The sequence below is a fragment of the Narcine bancroftii genome, unplaced genomic scaffold (genome assembly GCF_036971445.1).
Source record: "Narcine bancroftii isolate sNarBan1 unplaced genomic scaffold, sNarBan1.hap1 Scaffold_654, whole genome shotgun sequence".
NCBI classification, from domain to species: Eukaryota; Metazoa; Chordata; class Chondrichthyes; order Torpediniformes; family Narcinidae; genus Narcine; species Narcine bancroftii.
This window is the reverse complement of record NW_027212171.1, coordinates 31,417-49,327: the sequence shown is the minus strand read 5'-3', so window position 1 is coordinate 49,327 and position 17,911 is coordinate 31,417. Positions and strand designations below refer to the sequence as shown.

The 17,911-nt window shown below is 57.0% G+C and overlaps 1 pseudogene; it reads right to left on the bottom strand.

Annotated features, from left to right (window-relative positions):
• LOC138751081 (histone-lysine N-methyltransferase SETDB1-like) overlaps positions 1–17,911 on the bottom strand; it is a 49,269-nt pseudogene that overhangs the window by 2,397 nt on the left and 28,961 nt on the right.

Below are 17,911 nucleotides of genomic sequence, written 5' to 3'. Positions count from 1 at the left end.
GCCGTGCTCGCAACAACTTACTTGCTGGCAAAAAACGCAACCCAGGGAAAGCGGAGGTCGTGTGTGTCCACGAAGACGTTCTGCACAAAGAGATTGGGACTGCAGCTGTGCTGTATCAATGCAGAGAGACATGGGAAAGGGTTGGTGATCCAAACCTGGTTGATTCCATCATGCCCGCCCCTCCCCATCACCCTGGGGCTCCCCCTGGTCTCTCTCTGTCCTGTTTCCACCTTCCCTGTAGGACGGAAACGTTGCACTGTACCTTCCATTGGACAGAGTCGCTGAATTGGAAGGACACACTCCAGAAAGGACCAAGTCTGTGCTGGCCCTTAACCAAACATTCGCTGTCCCTCCACGACTTCTATATGAGGCCCTGTTAACAGCAACAAGGAACCCCCCCCCCACCCCCACTCTCCATTGACACCTCATCACACCTCGCTCCTCCATCAACTCTACATCTCATTACAGCCCGCTCACCTCCATCGATTCCATCTACACCTCATCACACCCCCTCCCCTCCTCCGACTCCATCTACACCTCATCACACCCCCTCCCCTCCATCGACTCTGTGTACACCTCTTGCTGTCTCAGACACGTAGCCAAATTATAAAAGACCTCAGCCACACTCTCATGCCCCACCAGATCTTTTCTCCCTGCTGTTATCGGACTCCTGAATGAACCCCATCCCAGTAAAATAATGTTCCTCTGACTCATTTCGAACCGATTTCCCCCTTGCATACTGTATTTTATTCTACTGGTCTTAGATGGATAATTTACTGCCAAACAAAGCTTTTTACAGTATCTCAGTAAACCCAACCATGGTTTCTGTCCATCCCAGGTTTGCTTCTGATTTGCCTCTATTCTGAGGAGATTTTGCATGTAACGTAGAACATTACTACAGCACTTTACAGGTTCTTCACCCCTTGATGTTGTGCTGTCCCATATATTCCTACCAAACAAAAATTATCTAAACCCTTCCTCTCATCCACGTGCCTGTCTAAGAGACTCTTAAATGCCCCTAATGTTCCAGCCTTCTCCACATCCTGGCAAAGCATTCCAGGCCCCGACAACTCTCTGTGTAATAAAAACTTACCCCTGACATCTCCCTTAAACTTCCCTCCCTTCAACTTTGTACAGACGTCCCCTGGTGTTTGCTACTCCCACCCTGGGAAAGAGGAGCCGGCCGTTCACCTTATCTAGGCCTCTCAGAATCTTGTCAAACTCTATTGAGTTTCCTCTCATCCTTCTTCGCTCCAAAGAGAAAAGTCCCAGCTCTGTTAACCTTGCCTCACAAGACTTAATTTTCCAATCCAGGCAACCCAGCACTGCCCCCGCCACTGGCGGCAATGACAGCGTGACTCTCCTCTGTCCCCTCTCCACAGCTTCCACATCCTTCCTGTAATGAGGTGACCAGAATATTCTCACCAGAGATTTGTAGAGCTGCTCTCAAATCGCCCGACTAAGGAAGCCAAACATCCCATTGGCCTTCTTACCGAGCCTATTAACCTTGTGTAGCAACCTTGAGATGTATAAATTTGGACTCCAAGGACCTTCTGTTCCTCTGCACTGTTAAGTGTCCATTAACCCTGTACTCAGCCTCCTGGGCAAAGTGCAAACCAGAATGTTGCCCAACACTCTGAACTGGAAAGCTGGTTGGATCAAAGCCTGGTTCAGGAATCTGAGAGCCCCGAAAGCTGCAGCCATAGTCAGGTCATTCACAGGTTCCAACATCCCGTCCACTGCTGACACCTAAGCGAGGCGCTGCCTCAGGAAGGCAGCTGACATTGTAAAGGATCCCCATCACCTGGTTAAAACCTCTTCTCACTGCTACCGTCAGGTACAGAAGCTTGAAGGCCAGCACCCTGAGGTTCAGGAACATTTTTTGTCCAACAGCCATCAGGTTCTTGAACGAACCCATGCACTCTAACCCTAAACTACTCTGGACCTCCCAAAAGATCTGCCTGCACTCCTGAAATGGCACTTTTATTACCTAGCACGATAAGAAAATGAATATTTAGGATCTCTTTACATCAGAATGACTGTAGGTCAGTAGTGCTCGCCGCTGTGGTAACCCCCACGCCTCGCTACACCGTATCTGGGATTTAGACACACACTTGCAGGTTGGTAGAGTTCTCATTACCATGGTAACCCCACACCTTGCTACACCTTCTCTGGGATGACAGCATAACAACTATAGGTTGGTGGCATGCTGGTTACCGTGGTAACCCACACCTCACCTCTGCTGGGATGATGTCAGAAAGAGTGTAGGTCAGTAGTGAGCTGGTCACTGTGGTAATCCCACCTCTCCCCCACCCTACCCGGAAACTTACATTGAGGTAGCGACCCAGGTTTCCCTCCAGCTTGGCGTCAATAATGTAGCATGACTCTTCACCATCGTAGAACTGCCGGGTGCTTTGCAGCCACCACTCCCTTCACCCTTCTCCATGTTCGATGCCTTCACCGCAATCCCGTGCGTCGACTTCAGGGCGAAGCCTCGAGTAGACTTGACCGCCACTTGCCGCTTATTGGAGCAGTCTGTGGGAAGGGGAGCGGTTAGAGGAGGGGAAGGGGAGAATTTTCTGTTGTCAGAGTGTCTGGTACTGATGGTGAGGGGGGAGGGAGAGAGAGCCGGGGAGAGGGGGACGGACGGAACGGGGGAGAGACAGGGAGAGTGAAACACAGAGAAAAAGGGAGACACAGAGCTCGTGCAATCCCGATACGGCAACTCTGCTCGCCCCACGAGTGCCTCACTCCAGCACCCCCCCCCCCACCCTCCCCCACAGTCTCACTGCTCTCCCTTATCGCACAGGAACCCGTTCCACCCTGAGTGGAAGACCCCAGCCTCTGGGCTGCTCTGGCCTCTGGCACCCTCCCCTCAGCCACTGGGCCCCAAGCAAACCCCCTCCCCTCCTGGCTCACCCACGTTCTTTGAGTCGCTCTCGTCCTTCTTGCCACCGCTGTCTGGGTCAGATCCGGATGAAATGGTCTGGACGTCATCACTGTCATTGCCACCAGTGGCGGGGGCAGTGCCGGGATTCGGCCGCCGGCTACCGCTGGTCTGGGTGCCGGTATCCATCTCGCTGTCTGAACTGCTGGATAAGGTCATCACCTCCTGTCCAGAGTGGAACGGGACCACTTTCATTAGTGCGGGGCGCGGCCTATCGAGAGTGCGGGGCGCGGCCTATCGAGAGTGCGGGGGCGCGGCCTATCGAGAGTGCGGGGCGCGGCCTATCGAGAGTGCGGGGCGCGGCCTATCGAGAGTGCGGGGCGCGGCCTATCGAGAGTGCCGGGCGCGGCCTATCGAGAGTGCGGGGCGCGGCCTATCGAGAGTGCGGGGCGCGGCTATCGAGAGTGCGGGGCGCGGCCTATCGAGAGTGCGGGGCGCGGCCTATCGAGAGTGCGGGGCGCGGCCTATCGAGAGTGCGGGGCGCGGCCTATCGAGAGTGCGGGGCGCGGCTATCGAGAGTGCGGGGCGCGGCCTATCGAGAGTGCGGGGCGCGGCCTATCGAGAGTGCGGGGCGCGGCCTATCGAGAGTGCGGGGCGCGGCCTATCGAGAGTGCGGGGCGCGGCCTATCGAGAGTGCGGGGCGCGGCCTATCGAGAGTGCGGGGCGCGGCCTATCGAGAGTGCGGGGCGCGGCCTATCGAGAGTGCGGGGCGCGGCCTATCGAGAGTGCGGGGCGCGGCCTATCGAGGAGTGCGGGGCGCGGCCTATCGAGAGTGCGGGGCGCGGCCTATCGAGAGTGCGGGGCGCGGCCTATCGAGAGTGCGGGGCGCGGCCTATCGAGAGTGCGGGGCGCGGCCTATCGAGAGGTGCGGGGCGCGGCCTATCGAGAGTGCGGGGCGCGGCCTATCGAGAGTGCGGGGCGCGGCCTATCGAGAGTGCGGGGCGCGGCCTATCGAGAGTGCGGGGCGCGGCCTATCGAGAGTGCGGGGCGCGGCCTATCGAGAGTGCGGGGCGCGGCCTATCGAGAGTGCGGGCGCGGCCTATCGAGAGTGCGGGGCGCGGCCTATCGAGAGTGCGGGGCGCGGCTATCGAGAGTGCGGGGCGCGGCCTATCGAGAGTGCGGGGCGCGGCCTATCGAGAGTGCGGGGCGCGGCCTATCGAGAGTGCGGGGCGCGGCCTATCGAGAGTGCGGGGCGCGGCCTATCGAGAGTGCGGGGCGCGGCCTATCGAGAGTGCGGGGCGCGGCCTATCGAGAGTGCGGGGCGCGGCCTATCGAGAGTGCGGGGCGCGGCCTATCGAGAGTGCGGGGCGCGGCCTATCGAGAGTGCGGGGCGCGGCCTATCGAGAGTGCGGGGCGCGGCCTATCGAGAGTGCGGGGCGCGGCCTATCGAGAGTGCGGGGCGCGGCCTATCGAGAGTGCGGGGCGCGGCCTATCGAGAGTGCGGGGCGCGGCCTATCGAGAGTGCGGGGCGCGGCCTATCGAGAGTGCGGGGCGCGGCCTATCGAGAGTGCGGGCGCGGCCTATCGAGAGTGCGGGGCGCGGCCTATCGAGGAGTGCGGGGCGCGGCCTATCGAGAGTGCGGGGCGCGGCCTATCGATGAGTGCGGGGCGCGGCCTATCGAGAGTGCGGGGCGCGGCCTATCGAGAGTGCGGGGCGCGGCCTATCGAGAGTGCGGGGCGCGGCCTATCGAGAGTGCGGGCGCGGCCTATCGAGAGTGCGGGGCGCGGCCTATCGAGAGTGCGGGGCGCGGCCTATCGAGAGTGCGGGGCGCGGCCTATCGAGAGTGCGGGGCGCGGCCTATCGAGAGTGCGGGGCGCGGCCTATCGAGAGTGCGGGGCGCGGCCTATCGAGAGTGCGGGGCGCGGCCTATCGAGAGTGCGGGGCGCGGCCTATCGAGAGTGCGGGGCGCGGCCTATCGAGAGTGCGGGGCGCGGCCTATCGAGAGTGCGGGGCGCGGCCTATCGAGAGTGCGGGGCGCGGCCTATCGAGAGTGCGGGGCGCGGCCTATCGAGAGTGCGGGGCGCGGCCTATCGAGAGTGCGGGCGCGCCTATCGAGAGTGCGGGGCGCGGCGTTACAATGAGTCTCAGAGTGCGGGGCGGGGTGTTACAGTGGGTCACAGAGGGGGACAAAGCCTGATACGGAGGGCAAGAAGGGCTTGGGCGCTGAAGGCTTCCTGATTGTGTTGCTGGTTTGGATGTGGAGCTCAGGGCTGCCGATGAATCGCACAGGAATCTGTGCGTCTGCAGAGGCTGTGGGAACACTGGAGGCGAATCCATGGATACTCAGTGTCTCTGAAAGGACTCACTTTTGCTTCTCTTTCTATTATCAGGGGTGCTAGGCACTGGTCATGACGATTCTGCCATATAGCAGCAAAATATCATGGATATTACATTTTCAGGTATTATGATGTGACAATAAAAGGAAGCTTGAACGATTAATTGTCCTGGTGCCACGTGATGTAGAGGTGTGCGGCAGCCATGAGGGGATGCACTTACATCCTTCGGCACCGGAGGAGCTGAGTTTCTCCGTGCCTGCAGCAGCGTGGTCTTGCTCACCGGCCGTCGAATGCCCTCACTCCTCGCCGGCCTAGGGTTGTAGCCAAAGTTCCTGGAAGAATTGTCAAAGGGTCTAGGGAAAAGGGAAAGAGAAAACACAGACAACATTGAATGTCGGCAGAGTGAGGGTTTGCAAAGAAGCAGAGTGTCGATCTCAGTGTGGTGGTGGGGGTGCAGGCTGGAGGAGAGGTGGGGGGGGCAGGCAGGAGGAGAGGTGGGGGGCAGGCTGGAGGAGAGGTGGGGGGGCAGGCTGGAGGAGAGGTTGGGGGGCAGGCTGGAGGGGAGAGGTGGGGGGGCAGGCTGGAGGAGAGGTGGGGGGGTTGGTCACGAAGAACGAACGGATGGCAGTACTCAGACTGTAATGCAGACCAGGTGACGGAAGGGGCTAATGCCAAAACTGGCAAACGACTCCATTCCTGATGGCAAAGGCCGCATGATCAGGCAACATGACATGGATTTACTGACACATGCACAGAGATGGGATCAGAGGTTACATGCAATCCAGGCAAGTAAACCTGTACTGAGGCGGTGCATTTGTTTCAGGGGAGGAGGGGAGCAGGGGTGGAGGGGAGCAGGGGTGGAGGGGAGCAGGGGTGGAGGGGAGCAGGGGTGGAGGGGAGCAGGGGTGGAGGGGAGCAGGGGTGGAGGGGAGCAGGGGTGGAGGGGAGCAGGGGTGGAGGGGAGCAGGGGTGGAGGGGAGCAGGGGTGGAGGGGAGCAGGGGGTGGAGGGGAGCAGGGGTGGAGGGGAGCAGGGGTGGAGGGGAGCAGGGGTGGAGGGGAGCAGGGGTGGAGGGGAGCAGGGGTGGAGGGGAGCAGGGGTGGAGGGGAGCAGGGGTGGAGGGGAGCAGGGGTGGAGGGGAGCAGGGGTGGAGGGGAGCAGGGGTGGAGGGGAGCAGGGGTGGAGGGGAGCAGGGTGGAGGGAGCAGGGGTGGAGGGGAGCAGGGGTGGAGGGGAGCAGGGGTGGAGGGGAGCAGGGGTGGAGGGGAGCAGGGGTGGAGGGGAGCAGGGGTGGAGGGGAGCAGGGGTGGAGGGGAGCAGGGGTGGAGGGGAGCAGGGGTGGAGGGGAGCAGGGGTGAGGGGGAGCAGGGGTGGAGGGGAGCAGGGGTGGAGGGGAGCAGGGGTGGAGGGGAGCAGGGGTGGAGGGGAGCAGGGGTGGAGGGGAGCAGGGGTGGAGGGGAGCAGGGGTGGAGGGGAGCAGGGGTGGAGGGGAGCAGGGGTGGAGGGGAGCAGGGGTGGAGGGGAGCAGGGGTGGAGGGGAGCAGGGGTGGAGGGGAGCAGGGGTGGAGGGAGCAGGGGTGGAGGGAGCAGGGGTGGAGGGGAGCAGGGGTGGAGGGGAGCAGGGGTGGAGGGGAGCAGGGGTGGAGGGGAGCAGGGGAGCAGGGGTGCAGGGGTGCAGGGGTGCAGGGGAGAAGGGAGCAGGAGTGCAGGGGAGAGAGATCGGAATTGCTGGGAGCTGACGAGTTGGGGGGGAATGGGATTACGCGAGATGGAGGTGGGAGAAGATTGGATCACGACAGGTGGGGGGAGGAAACAAGGCAACATGCTACTTACAGTGGGATCTTGATATGGATGGGGGGTGTCCTGATTCTGTGGGAAAACAAGAGGAGAATTTCGTCACTTACCATGCTCTCTCACATTACCTGCACACCAGAGATCGACCATCCAATAACTGAGAGACGCAAGAGAATCTGGAATCTTTCACGGACATAAACAAGAATGACCAAGGAGTTAAATGAGAAATATTTACGGGCTCTGGGGTCACGTGCAGTTCACACACGTGCTTGAGAAACTTAGCAGGTCAGTCTGAGGAGTAAAGGAGAACCAACTATATGGGCCTGGGCTCTTCGTTAAGGTAATGTATGTGCAAAAAGTGGCAGGCACTTGAATTAAAGGTGGGGTAAGGGCAAGGAGGGGAAGTGGAGAAATAGGGGGAGGGTGAAGGGGGAAGGGAGGGAAGTTGTAGAGGAGGAGGGGAGGGATGAAGGGGCAGGGGGATGAAAAGCCAACAGATACGAGGTCACAGGTGGGAGGGTAGTATAGAAAGAAGCGGAGAAGTGACGGGGGATGGGGCAGCTCTCTGAATGGAGAGGGAAGGAGGTGGAGACCTGGAGGAAAGGGAAGGGGATGGAGACCTGGAGGAAAGGAGACTTGGGGAAGAGGTCAATGGAAACTGGAGAAATCGATGTCAACGATATCTGGTTGTAGAGGGCCCAGGCAGAATGCAAGGCGTTGTTCCCTAATTTGCGGGGTGGCCATGGTTTGACAGCAAGCAAGGCCACAGACAAATGTGTCGTTGTGGGAATGGGACGAGGATGGAAACGTCTTTTATTTTGGTGAAGTCAAAGATATCTAAGGAAAGTAGCAGTAGAGAATTTGAGGGACTGTGGAGTTGCTGAACATTAAGGATAGTCTGAAATTATGTAATCAGAGCATTTGAAGAAGTCAGTAAGAATTATCCATCTGATGCATTGAGGGCTTTCACTCCAGAGAAAGCAACCAAAGTCTGTCCAACCTCTCCTTATGGATCTTACCCTTTAATCGAGGCAACATCCTGGTAAACTCTTGTATACCTTTTCCAATACCCCTCTCCGAATACCAAAAAGATCCAAAACCTAAAACTCTTTTCGTCCGTGGTCCCATGAGGTATGTGATCAGAAATCCCGATTTGAAAACGGGACACAGTGGGCGTAAGCCATGCACTGTAGCATGTAGATACATGTTTCTTTAAGTGAATGAGTGTATTTTTAAAAATGGTGTTCCGAAATCCGAAACACTTCTGGTCGCGGGCATTTTGGACAAGGGGACATTCTCCTGCATTGCTATCAATTACATTTAAAAATAAATAAGTGCAAAAACAGGAGAAAGCGAGGTCATATCTCCCTTCCCACTGGGACTCCGAGTCCTTCAGGTCCCCTCACCCTCCCACAACGACCCCCTCCAATCCCACCTTGTGTCCAAACAACAGGGCTCTCTGCCTTTCTCCTCCTTCCTCACCCTCTTTCCCCCCCAAGAAGCTTCCCTAAGCCCTGGTGCCCTTCCCCTTCCCCACTCTCCTTTAATCCTTCCCTAGAAGCCCCCTCCCTTTTGACTTTGTCCCCAAACCCTCCTCAGGGCTCTCCTATGCTCTCCTTTCTTTCCTCCCCCCAAAAGCCTCCTGCCCTCAGAACTTCCTTGCCATCACATCTTCGAACCCCTATGGGGCCTCCGCCAGCTCTCCCTCATCTCCTCTCTCCCTCCCCAGAAGCTGCTCCCACACCTCACTCCTACCCCCAGAAGCCCCTTCTCTCTTGTCTCCTCCTCTCCCCAGAAGTTCCCTTCCCCCTCCCTCCTCTTCTCCAAGCCCCTCGGTGCTCTCAATCTTGCTCCCCTCCCCCTTTCCCCCAGAAACCCCCTCCTTTGGACCCCTCCCCTACAGCTTGTCTCCTAATATCTCGGCGACCTCTGCTTTCTCCCCTCCACCTCCTTCTTTCTCTCTGAGCCCCTCAGGACCTTCTGCACCTTCTGCCTTGCCCTCCTCTCCCTTCCCCCTCCTCTCAGAAGCTCCAAACCCCTCCTACCTTGTCTCCAAGCCCCTTGGGAGGCTCAACCTTAGTCCCCTCCACATCTCTGCACCCCTTGGGAGCCTCTGCCTTCCCCCACATTCACCTCCCGTTGACTCCCCATTCCTACCTTGTCTCCAAGCCCCTCGGGACCTTCCACCTTGCTCTCCTTCCTCTCCCCCTCCTTCTTGCCGACGCCGGGTCCTGCCTCTTGCTTCAAGATCGCCTGGCCCTCGGGAAGGGCTGGCCGTCTCGCTGGCGGGTGCCCTCTCACCCTTGACAGGGGCAGCCTCAGCACCCACCACTTCAGTCGCCCTGTCGTGCTCTGGGGCAGCCTCATCAACCGCAGGGCGCTGAGCCAGGACGCCACCTTGTTCTTGGCCGTCTGTTCAGTGAAGGGGGGCTTGCAGCCATCTTCCTGGGTGGCCGGGCGAGGGGGGGCAGCCTCTGGACCATCCACCTGCCGCTCCCTGCTCTTGGTCCGCGTGACATAGCTGCGCCAGACTGAGCCTGGCACGTAGGCATCGTCTGCCCCGCCAAAGTTCTGGTCAGAGCTGTCCGAGCTGGTGTCATCTGCCTCACTGCCTGAGTTCTCTGTGCTCCTCCTTCAGGTCTACGCCGCTGCTGTCCGACGAACACTTGGCCTCGCTCTCGTAGCCTTCCTTGTACTTCTCCACGCTCTCAATGTGGTCCAGGTTGGCAAAGTACTCGTCACCCATCTCCAAGCCTCCTTGTCTGCAAAGTCATCCGTCAGGATCTTCCCTGCGGAGCCAAGAACAAAGGGGGGCGGTGGGTTAGTCTGGGCTGGCATGTCTGTGCCCAAGTCTGCGCCAATCAACACCTGCTGGCGCCCCACAGTTTCACCACCACCCAGTGTCTGCATCATGTCTACGCCTGCACCAGTCTCAGCGCTGCCAGTGCCAATGCCCGTCTCAGTGCTGCTACAGGCAGCGCCAGTTCTCAGTGCCACCCAGTCTCAATGCTGCTAGCGTTGGAGAGAGAGAGACACTAAATCAGAGACTGACAAAGTTATGGAGGGATAGAATTATAGACCGATAGAAAGATAGGGATAAAGAGACAGGAAAAGGGGAGAGAGAGAGAAAGATATATAGAGATGTATAGATGGGGGGGTGAGACAAAGAGATGAGGAATGCCAATGGTCAGTGTGGGAGCATGCAGCCAGACGGTCTCTTTCCTTGCTCCACGACCCAGTGCCCCGATCGCTCAGTGGTGGCAGTGAAGGGACGTTGCAGGAGGGTGGTCCATGAGGGGAGGGGTTTGCACAGCATTCTCTTCCCCACCTCCCACCCCACAACTCACCTGCGTAGATGCAGACGAAGGAGCCCTTGGCGATGTCATCCAGACAGCGGATGCCCCAGCCCTTATTTTGGGTCTTGAAGAGCTGCAGCCGCACCTGGAGGCCGTGCTGGACCAGGCGGTTGGTGCATAGGCCCACATTACACTTGCACTGCTTGTTGCACTCGTAGATCCTGGGGCGGGGGAGGGGGAGAGATGCACGTTAACCAGGTCAGTGCAGTACCCCACAACCTCTTCTATTCCCCCCACCTCGTCTTTCACTTTGGATTAATTAATTTTATTTTTACTCCGCAATTTTAAAAAAAAGTAAGTTTAATTTTCAGTGAACACAGACCATTCAAGCACAGAACAGGCCCTTCAGCCCAGAATGTTGTGAGGCGGTTCGCGCAATGCCCTTTACAGCGCAGGGACTGGGAGCAGGGTTTGAGTCCGTGCTCTCTGTAAGAGTGTGTAGGTTCTCCCCGTGTCTGCGTAGGTTTTCCCCTGGGGTTCTACAAATCTACGCAATCTATATTTGCCGATGATACTGTGGCGATGGGTTGCGTAAAGGAAGGGTACGAGTCAACATTACAGGAGAGAGATTGAAAACTTGGCTGAACGGCTGCACCAACAACAACCTCACACTTCATGTCACCAAAACCGAGGAGCTGATTGTTGACCTCAGGAAGGGAAACCAAGAGGTGGATGATCCAGTGATCGTTGGGGATCAGAGGTCGAGAGGGTGAGCAAATTCTTGGGAGCCACTATCTCGGAGATCTTTCCCGGACACAGCACACCAATGGCATCGTGAAGAAAGCTCATCAGCGCCTCGACTTCCTCAGGAGTTTGCGGAGGTTCGGTATGACACCGTAAAACCTGCAAATTTCTACAGATGTGTGGTGGAAAGTGTGCTGACCGGCTGCATAGTGGTCTGGTATGAGGACACCAATACCCCTGAGCGTAAAGCCCTGCAAAAGGTAGTGGATACAGCCCAGGGCATCACAGGCATGGGGGGTTGGGGGGGGAAGAAGAAGGCAGAGCGGCGGGGGGGGGGGCGACGCAGAGCCGGGGCGACGCAGAGCCGGGGCGACGCAGAGCCGGGGCGACGCAGAGCCGGGGCGACGCAGAGCCGGGGCGACGCAGAGCCGGGGCGACGCAGAGCCGGGGCGACGCAGAGCCGGGCGACGCAGAGCCGGGGCGACGCAGAGCCGGGGCGACGCAGAGCCGGGGCGACGCAGAGCCGGGGCGACGCAGAGCCGGGCGACGCAGAGCCGGGGCGACGCAGAGCCGGGGCGACGCAGAGCCGGGGCGACGCAGAGGCCGGGGCGACGCAGAGCCGGGGCGACGCAGAGCCGGGGCGACGCAGAGCCGGGGCGACGCAGAGCCGGGGCGACGCAGAGCCGGGGCGACGCAGAGCCGGGGCGGACGCAGAGCCGGGGCGACGCAGAGCCGGGGCGACGCAGAGCCGGGTGCGACGCAGAGCCGGGGCGACGCAGAGCCGGGCGACGCAGAGCCGGGGCGACGCAGAGCCGGGGCGACGCAGAGCCGGGGCGACGCAGAGCCGGGGCGACGCAGAGCCGGGGCGACGCAGAGCCGGGCGACGCAGAGCCGGGGCGACGCAGAGCCGGGGCGACGCAGAGCCGGGGCGACGCAAGAGCCGGGGCGACGCAGAGCCGGGGCGACGCAGAGCCGGGGCGACGCAGAGCCGGGGCGACGCAGAGCCGGGGCGACGCAGAGCCGGGGCGACGCAGAGCCGGGGCGACGCAGAGCCGGGGCGACGCAGAGCCGGGGCGACGCAGAGCCGGGGCGACGCAGAGCCGGGGCGACGCAGAGCCGGGGCGACGCAGAGCCGGGGCGACGCAGAGCCGGGGCGACGCAGAGCCGGGGCGACGCAGAGCCGGGGCGACGCAGAGCCGGGGCGACGCAGAGCCGGGGCGACGCCAGAGCCGGGGCGACGCAGAGCCGGGGCGACGCAGAGCCGGGGCGACGCAGAGCCGGGGCGACGCAGAGCCGGGGCGACGCAGAGCCGGGGCGACGCAGAGCCGGGGCGACGCAGAGCCGGGGCGACGCAGAGCCGGGGCGACGCAGAGCCGGGGCGACGCAGAGCCGGGGCGACGCAGAGCCGGGGCGACGCAGAGCCGGGGCGACGCAGAGCCGGGGCGACGCAGAGCCGGGGCGACGCAGAGCCGGGGCGACGCAGAGCCGGGGCGACGCAAAGCGAGGAGGGGTTGGCCCAGCCACTTACCCTGTGGGTAGGCATTCGTCTAGGCGCTTGTTCTGGTAGCCAGCGCTAGAGCTAAGCTGGCCTCCTGGATTACAGCAGTTGCTTGCATTGTCAGCTGTAGGCAGGCACATTTGGTTCTGCAAAGAGACATCGAGATTAAATCTGGTAAAAGCAAACTGTGCAGAGACTGCTGAGAGAAATGGACCTGGGCCCGCCATCAAGACATCCTTGGCAGGTTCAAGAATGATGGTATGCTTTTCCGGACTCTTGGATATCATTCTGATAAATACTGCACATTTTTAGCTCGTTTATTTTAAAATTACACAGCAAGCTATTGAAGGTCAGTAGCGAACCTCACGAGGTTGCTGGGTTGGGCGGAACAAGGATTCTCCCAAAGAGTATTTAGGAGAATGAGGGTAGAAATCTCATTGAAACATTTTGAACGTTGAAAGACGTGGTCAGAGTCGATGTAGAAAGGTCATTTCCCACAGTGGGAGAAACTATGGCAAGAGGGCACAACTTCAGGATTGAAGGGCTTCCGCTTAGAACAGAGATGCAGAGGAATTTCTTCAGCCGGAGGGTGGTGAATCTGTGGAATTTGTTGCCATGGGTGGTTGTGGAGGCCGGGTCATTGGGTATATTTAAGGCAGAGATTGATAGGTTTTTGATTAGCCAGGGCATCAAAGGTTATGTGGAGAAGGCCGGGCAGTGGGGCTGAGTGGGAAAATGGATCAGCTCATGATTAAATGATGGGGCAGACCCGATGTGTTTTATGGTCTTACAGAGAGGGAGAAGGGGAGAGCAGGAGTTGTGGAATTCATCCTGGGACATTTATTATCATTTTTGTCTTTCTTGGCATATTAAGGTAATTTAACATATACTGTGTGAGTATCTGTTGGCTGCAACAAGTAAGAACTTTTGGTACTTTTGTACATTGTATTTCTTCATCGGACAATAAACTCTCAAAACTCATGAACAAACCTCAGACAAGTTTTTCCCCAGAGTCAGGGAATTAGAGGACAAAGGTTTAAGGTGGGGGGGGGGGGGGGGGGGGGAAGGGGTGAGGTGAGAGATTTAACAGGAACCTAAGGGATGACTTTTAAAAAAAAACACAGAAACACACACACACACACAGAGTTTAAATTTAAACATACTGCATGGTTACAGGCCATTTTGGCCTACAAGTCCGTGCCGCCTAATTTCCCTAAACCCCCGGTACATTTTGAACGGTGGGAGGAAATCGGAACCCCTGGGAAAACCCATGCAGACACAGGGAGAAAGTACAAACTCCTTACAGACAGCGTGGGACTCAAACTCAAGCATTGTCTTGATTGCTGGCGCTGTAAAGACGTTGCGCTAACCGCTATGCTGCCCGTGCCGCCGGAGTGGTGAGTGTATGGAACAGGCCGCTGAAGGAAGTGGTTGAGGTGGGTATTATTGCAACATTTGAACGTATCCGTGGATAGGACAGGTTTAGAGGGGTATGGTGGAACATTTGGACAGATCCGTGGATAGGACGGGTTTTAGAGGGACGTGGGACCAGTGTGGGTGGGACATTCGGACAGATTCATGGATAGGTTGGGTTTAGAGGGTGTGGGCAGTTGGGACCAGTGTGGGTGGGACATTTGGACGACCATGGATAGGGCAGGTTTAAAGGGATGGAGCCAAACGCTGGCAGGTGGGATCAGTGTGGGTAGGACATTCAGACAGATCTGTGGATAGGATGGATTTAGAGGGATGTGGGTGGGTAGAACATTTGGACGGATCCATGGATAGGATGGGTTTAGAGGGACGTGGCAGGTGGGACTAGTGTGGGTGGGACCAGTGTGGGTGGGACATTTGGACGGATCTGTGGATAGGCAGGTTTAGAGGGATGGAGCCAAATGCAGGCGGGTGGGACAATTTAGTGGTATAGGTAAATTGGGCTGAAGGCCCGTTTCCACACTGAATGATAGACAGGCTGGGAAACAGCTTCTTCCTGCTGGATGAACAATATCCAATGAAGTTAAGAAATTATTCCAAAATATGCCCTGTGGGTAGGTTGAGTGAACTTGGGTCTTTTGTCTTTGGTGTGACGGAGAACGAGGGGCGACTCGATAGAAGGTGTTCAGGATTGATTAGACGCATTGATTGTGTGGGCGGTCAGGGACTTTCTCTCCAGAGCTGAAATGGCCAACGCAAGGGGGGCATGTTTTTCCACACAGGGAGTGTGGTGGGTGTATGGAATGTGCTGCCAGCAATGGTGTGGAGGCTCTTAACAGATGGAACTGAGAAAAATGGAGGTTATGCAGTGGGGATCTTCTAGACAGCTGTTATTAGGCCAAGCACCCACACCACCTCCTCATTAGTCAGGAAGGCTCAGCAGGTTGAAGAGGGCAAGGCTACCGGCCCCCATCTCGACAACATTTTAAAGAGGAGCACAACTGAGAGAGTCTTGTCTGGCTGCATCATTGTGTGGGGACAGTAGCTGCAAGGCACAGAAGATTATCAAAGCGGCCGACCAGGTCACTGGGGCCTCCTTTTTCTCTGTTGATGACATTCACCGGGAGCATTGCTTAAATAAAGCTGGAAGAATTATCAACGAGCGTTTCCATCCAGTGGAGGGAGGTACAGAATCATCAAAGCTAGGGCCACCACCAGGCTGGGAATAGCTTCTTCCACAGGCTGTGAGATTGATGAGCGGTATCCTGTAACTGAGTAAACCATCCCAAAAGATTTGTATATATATTCTTAAATTATATATTGTGTGTGGTGTGCCTGCATGCCTGTGAGGACAATAGAGAAGGAGACAGCAGGGGTTAAGGGAATAGAAGCGTTAGGAGTGTCCGCAGACGCTGAGATTGTAGCAAATATACAAAAGTGTTGGGAGAAAGTCAGCAGGTCCGCAGCGTCCATACGAGGCAAAGATACATAATCAATGTTTTGGGCCTGAGGGCTTCGTCAGAATAGGAGTAAAAAGCAGGCAGGCTCCAGAATAGTGGAGAAGGGGCAGTGGTGGGGGGGGGGGGGGGGTGGGGAGGGGGGGAGGAGCACGAGAATGGCCAAGAGGACGTAGTTGGACATGGATAGGAGGGGAGAAAGGCCGAGAATTGATCAGGTCAGGGGTAGCTGTTTGAATGCAAAGCTGGAAGATGGGGACTGAGCAAGAGAGAGAGAGAGAGAGAGAGAGAGAGAGAGAGAGAGAGAGAGAGAGAGAGAGAGAGAGAGAGAAACACAAAGGGATAAGGGGGGGAAAAAGAGCCGGGGGTGGGGGGGAACAAACCCAGAGAGAGACAGAGCCAGAGGGGAAGCCAGAGAAACATGGAGATACAAAGTAATGGAAATGGGAAGGAAGGGCCTAATGGAGACTGAAGAAGTTGACATTGGAGGGTGTCCAGATGGAACACGAGGTGTTATTCAAGCAGCGTTACCTGTCCTTGCAGCTATCTGTGCAGTCACAGCCCACCAGGTATTCGGGGTCAGTGTTGATGAAGACCCCCTCTCCGGGAATGCGCTCCTTGCTGTAAGCCACCTGGGGCGGAGGGGTGACATCGATCTCGTTGACACAGGAGAGTGGCACATCCTCCTTACCGTGGGTGATGTCACGGATGTAGTAGAAGGGCTTCTGGGGTTGGAACCTGCGGTCTCGACCAGCACATAGGGGTCGAAGCAGAACATCTCCAGATAGAGGAAATCACCCTGGGTCTCGGCCAGGTAGCGTTCCACCTCATCCATGTTGCGCAGGCTGAGTCCGCAAGGACCGCGGTACATCACGTGGAAGGACATCTTGCGGTTGATCTTGCGCCTGGCGGTCATGCGGCGGAAGTCGTAGAGGAGGGGGATCAGCATGGGGTTCTTGCCCCGATACTGGCCCCTGTAGGCCAGGGACACACGGGCCAGGCAAGATGGCGTGCACTCATGTGGCACGTAAAAGGTTTCTCTGCCGGTGCCTTGTAAGGTGCATCCGGGGGCATTCTCTCGCTGGCCAGCTTGTGGAGCACTGGACCCCGCCATTTTCCGGCTTCTCTGGGGCGGGGGCGGAGGGGGGAGGAGGGTGGCAAGGCCGGAGTGCCAAACCTGAGGGGTGAAGAACAGGGGAGGTGGGTGAGCGTGGCTGGGATCTTCCCTCTGCCTTCTCAATGGCTCACTAACCACCCCATTGTGACAAGCCCCTCCATTGGGCAAACTGTCCATCACATTCCCTCTCCAAATCCCCTTCCACATCCACTGGGTACCCACTCCCGCCACTGCATTCCCTCTCAAAATCCCCTCACCACCCACCGGTTCCCCCCTCCCTCCCTCACACCCCTCTGATAACTCATCCCCACACCCTCTCTACCTACCTTAAAACAGAGGTTCTCAGCCTTTTACTTTCCACTCACACACCACCTTAAGTAATCCCTTCACCAACCAGAGAGTTTATGGCATCCTATGCCAAAGGTGCTCTGTGATTAGTAAGGGAATACGTAAGGTGGTATGTGAGTGTTGAGATAGAATATTTGGAGATGTATTTGGGAGATAAATTGGTAAAATTAGAGAAGGTTACACACACACACACATTAAAACAGATCTTATTTGAAATATTGAAGAATTCATATTCAGTGACTTTACAGAAACTATGGAGAATGCTGTGCAGATTTCACAAGTAGGTGCTAATTTAAATTAATAGGTAATTGTTTTGAAGAACAACCGGAGTCAGGTTGTCTGTGTTGGACCTTTTTGCAAGGCTTTTGACCTCTCTGCAAAGTGCTCGCTCAAAGGTCTTTCAAAGATTTCTTCACCTAAAATATATGATGAGAGCAGAAAACTAATATAATCTGGAGAACCCTGATGGGCAAGTTTCATCAATAAGACATTGAAGTGACTAATGGTGGTACCTCAGTTGTGGATATGACCAACACACATCTCTCTCTGCAAATCAATGAGAACCTTCCTGAGCGGTAAACATTTACCTTTCGAGCACCAAAGCCTGGTGAACTTTATCAAGGTTAAATTCTGTGCACAGTATAAGAATTGCCTGCAACCAGATAACTTGGAAGAAGGAAAAGTGAGATTGAACTGTCGAACCAAAGAACTTTTCTAAAATTTACACACATGTTAATACACGTATGCTTAGAATTAGAATGGGGTTAAGTTGGGTTTAGTTAAGTTAATAGAGATAAGTTAAAGTTTCTGTTTTCTTGTTTAAAGATAATTAAAAACAACTTTTGTTTAAGTAACTACTTGTCGTGGTGAATATCTATTGCTGCTGGGTTTTGGGGTCCTTTGTGCTTGTAACAGTGAAAGAGAGATTGAGAACCACTGCTCTAAAACATCCCCGCCCTCATCCCCGTGAACCCCTTCTACTCCCACCAGTCTCTCCCTCCCTCT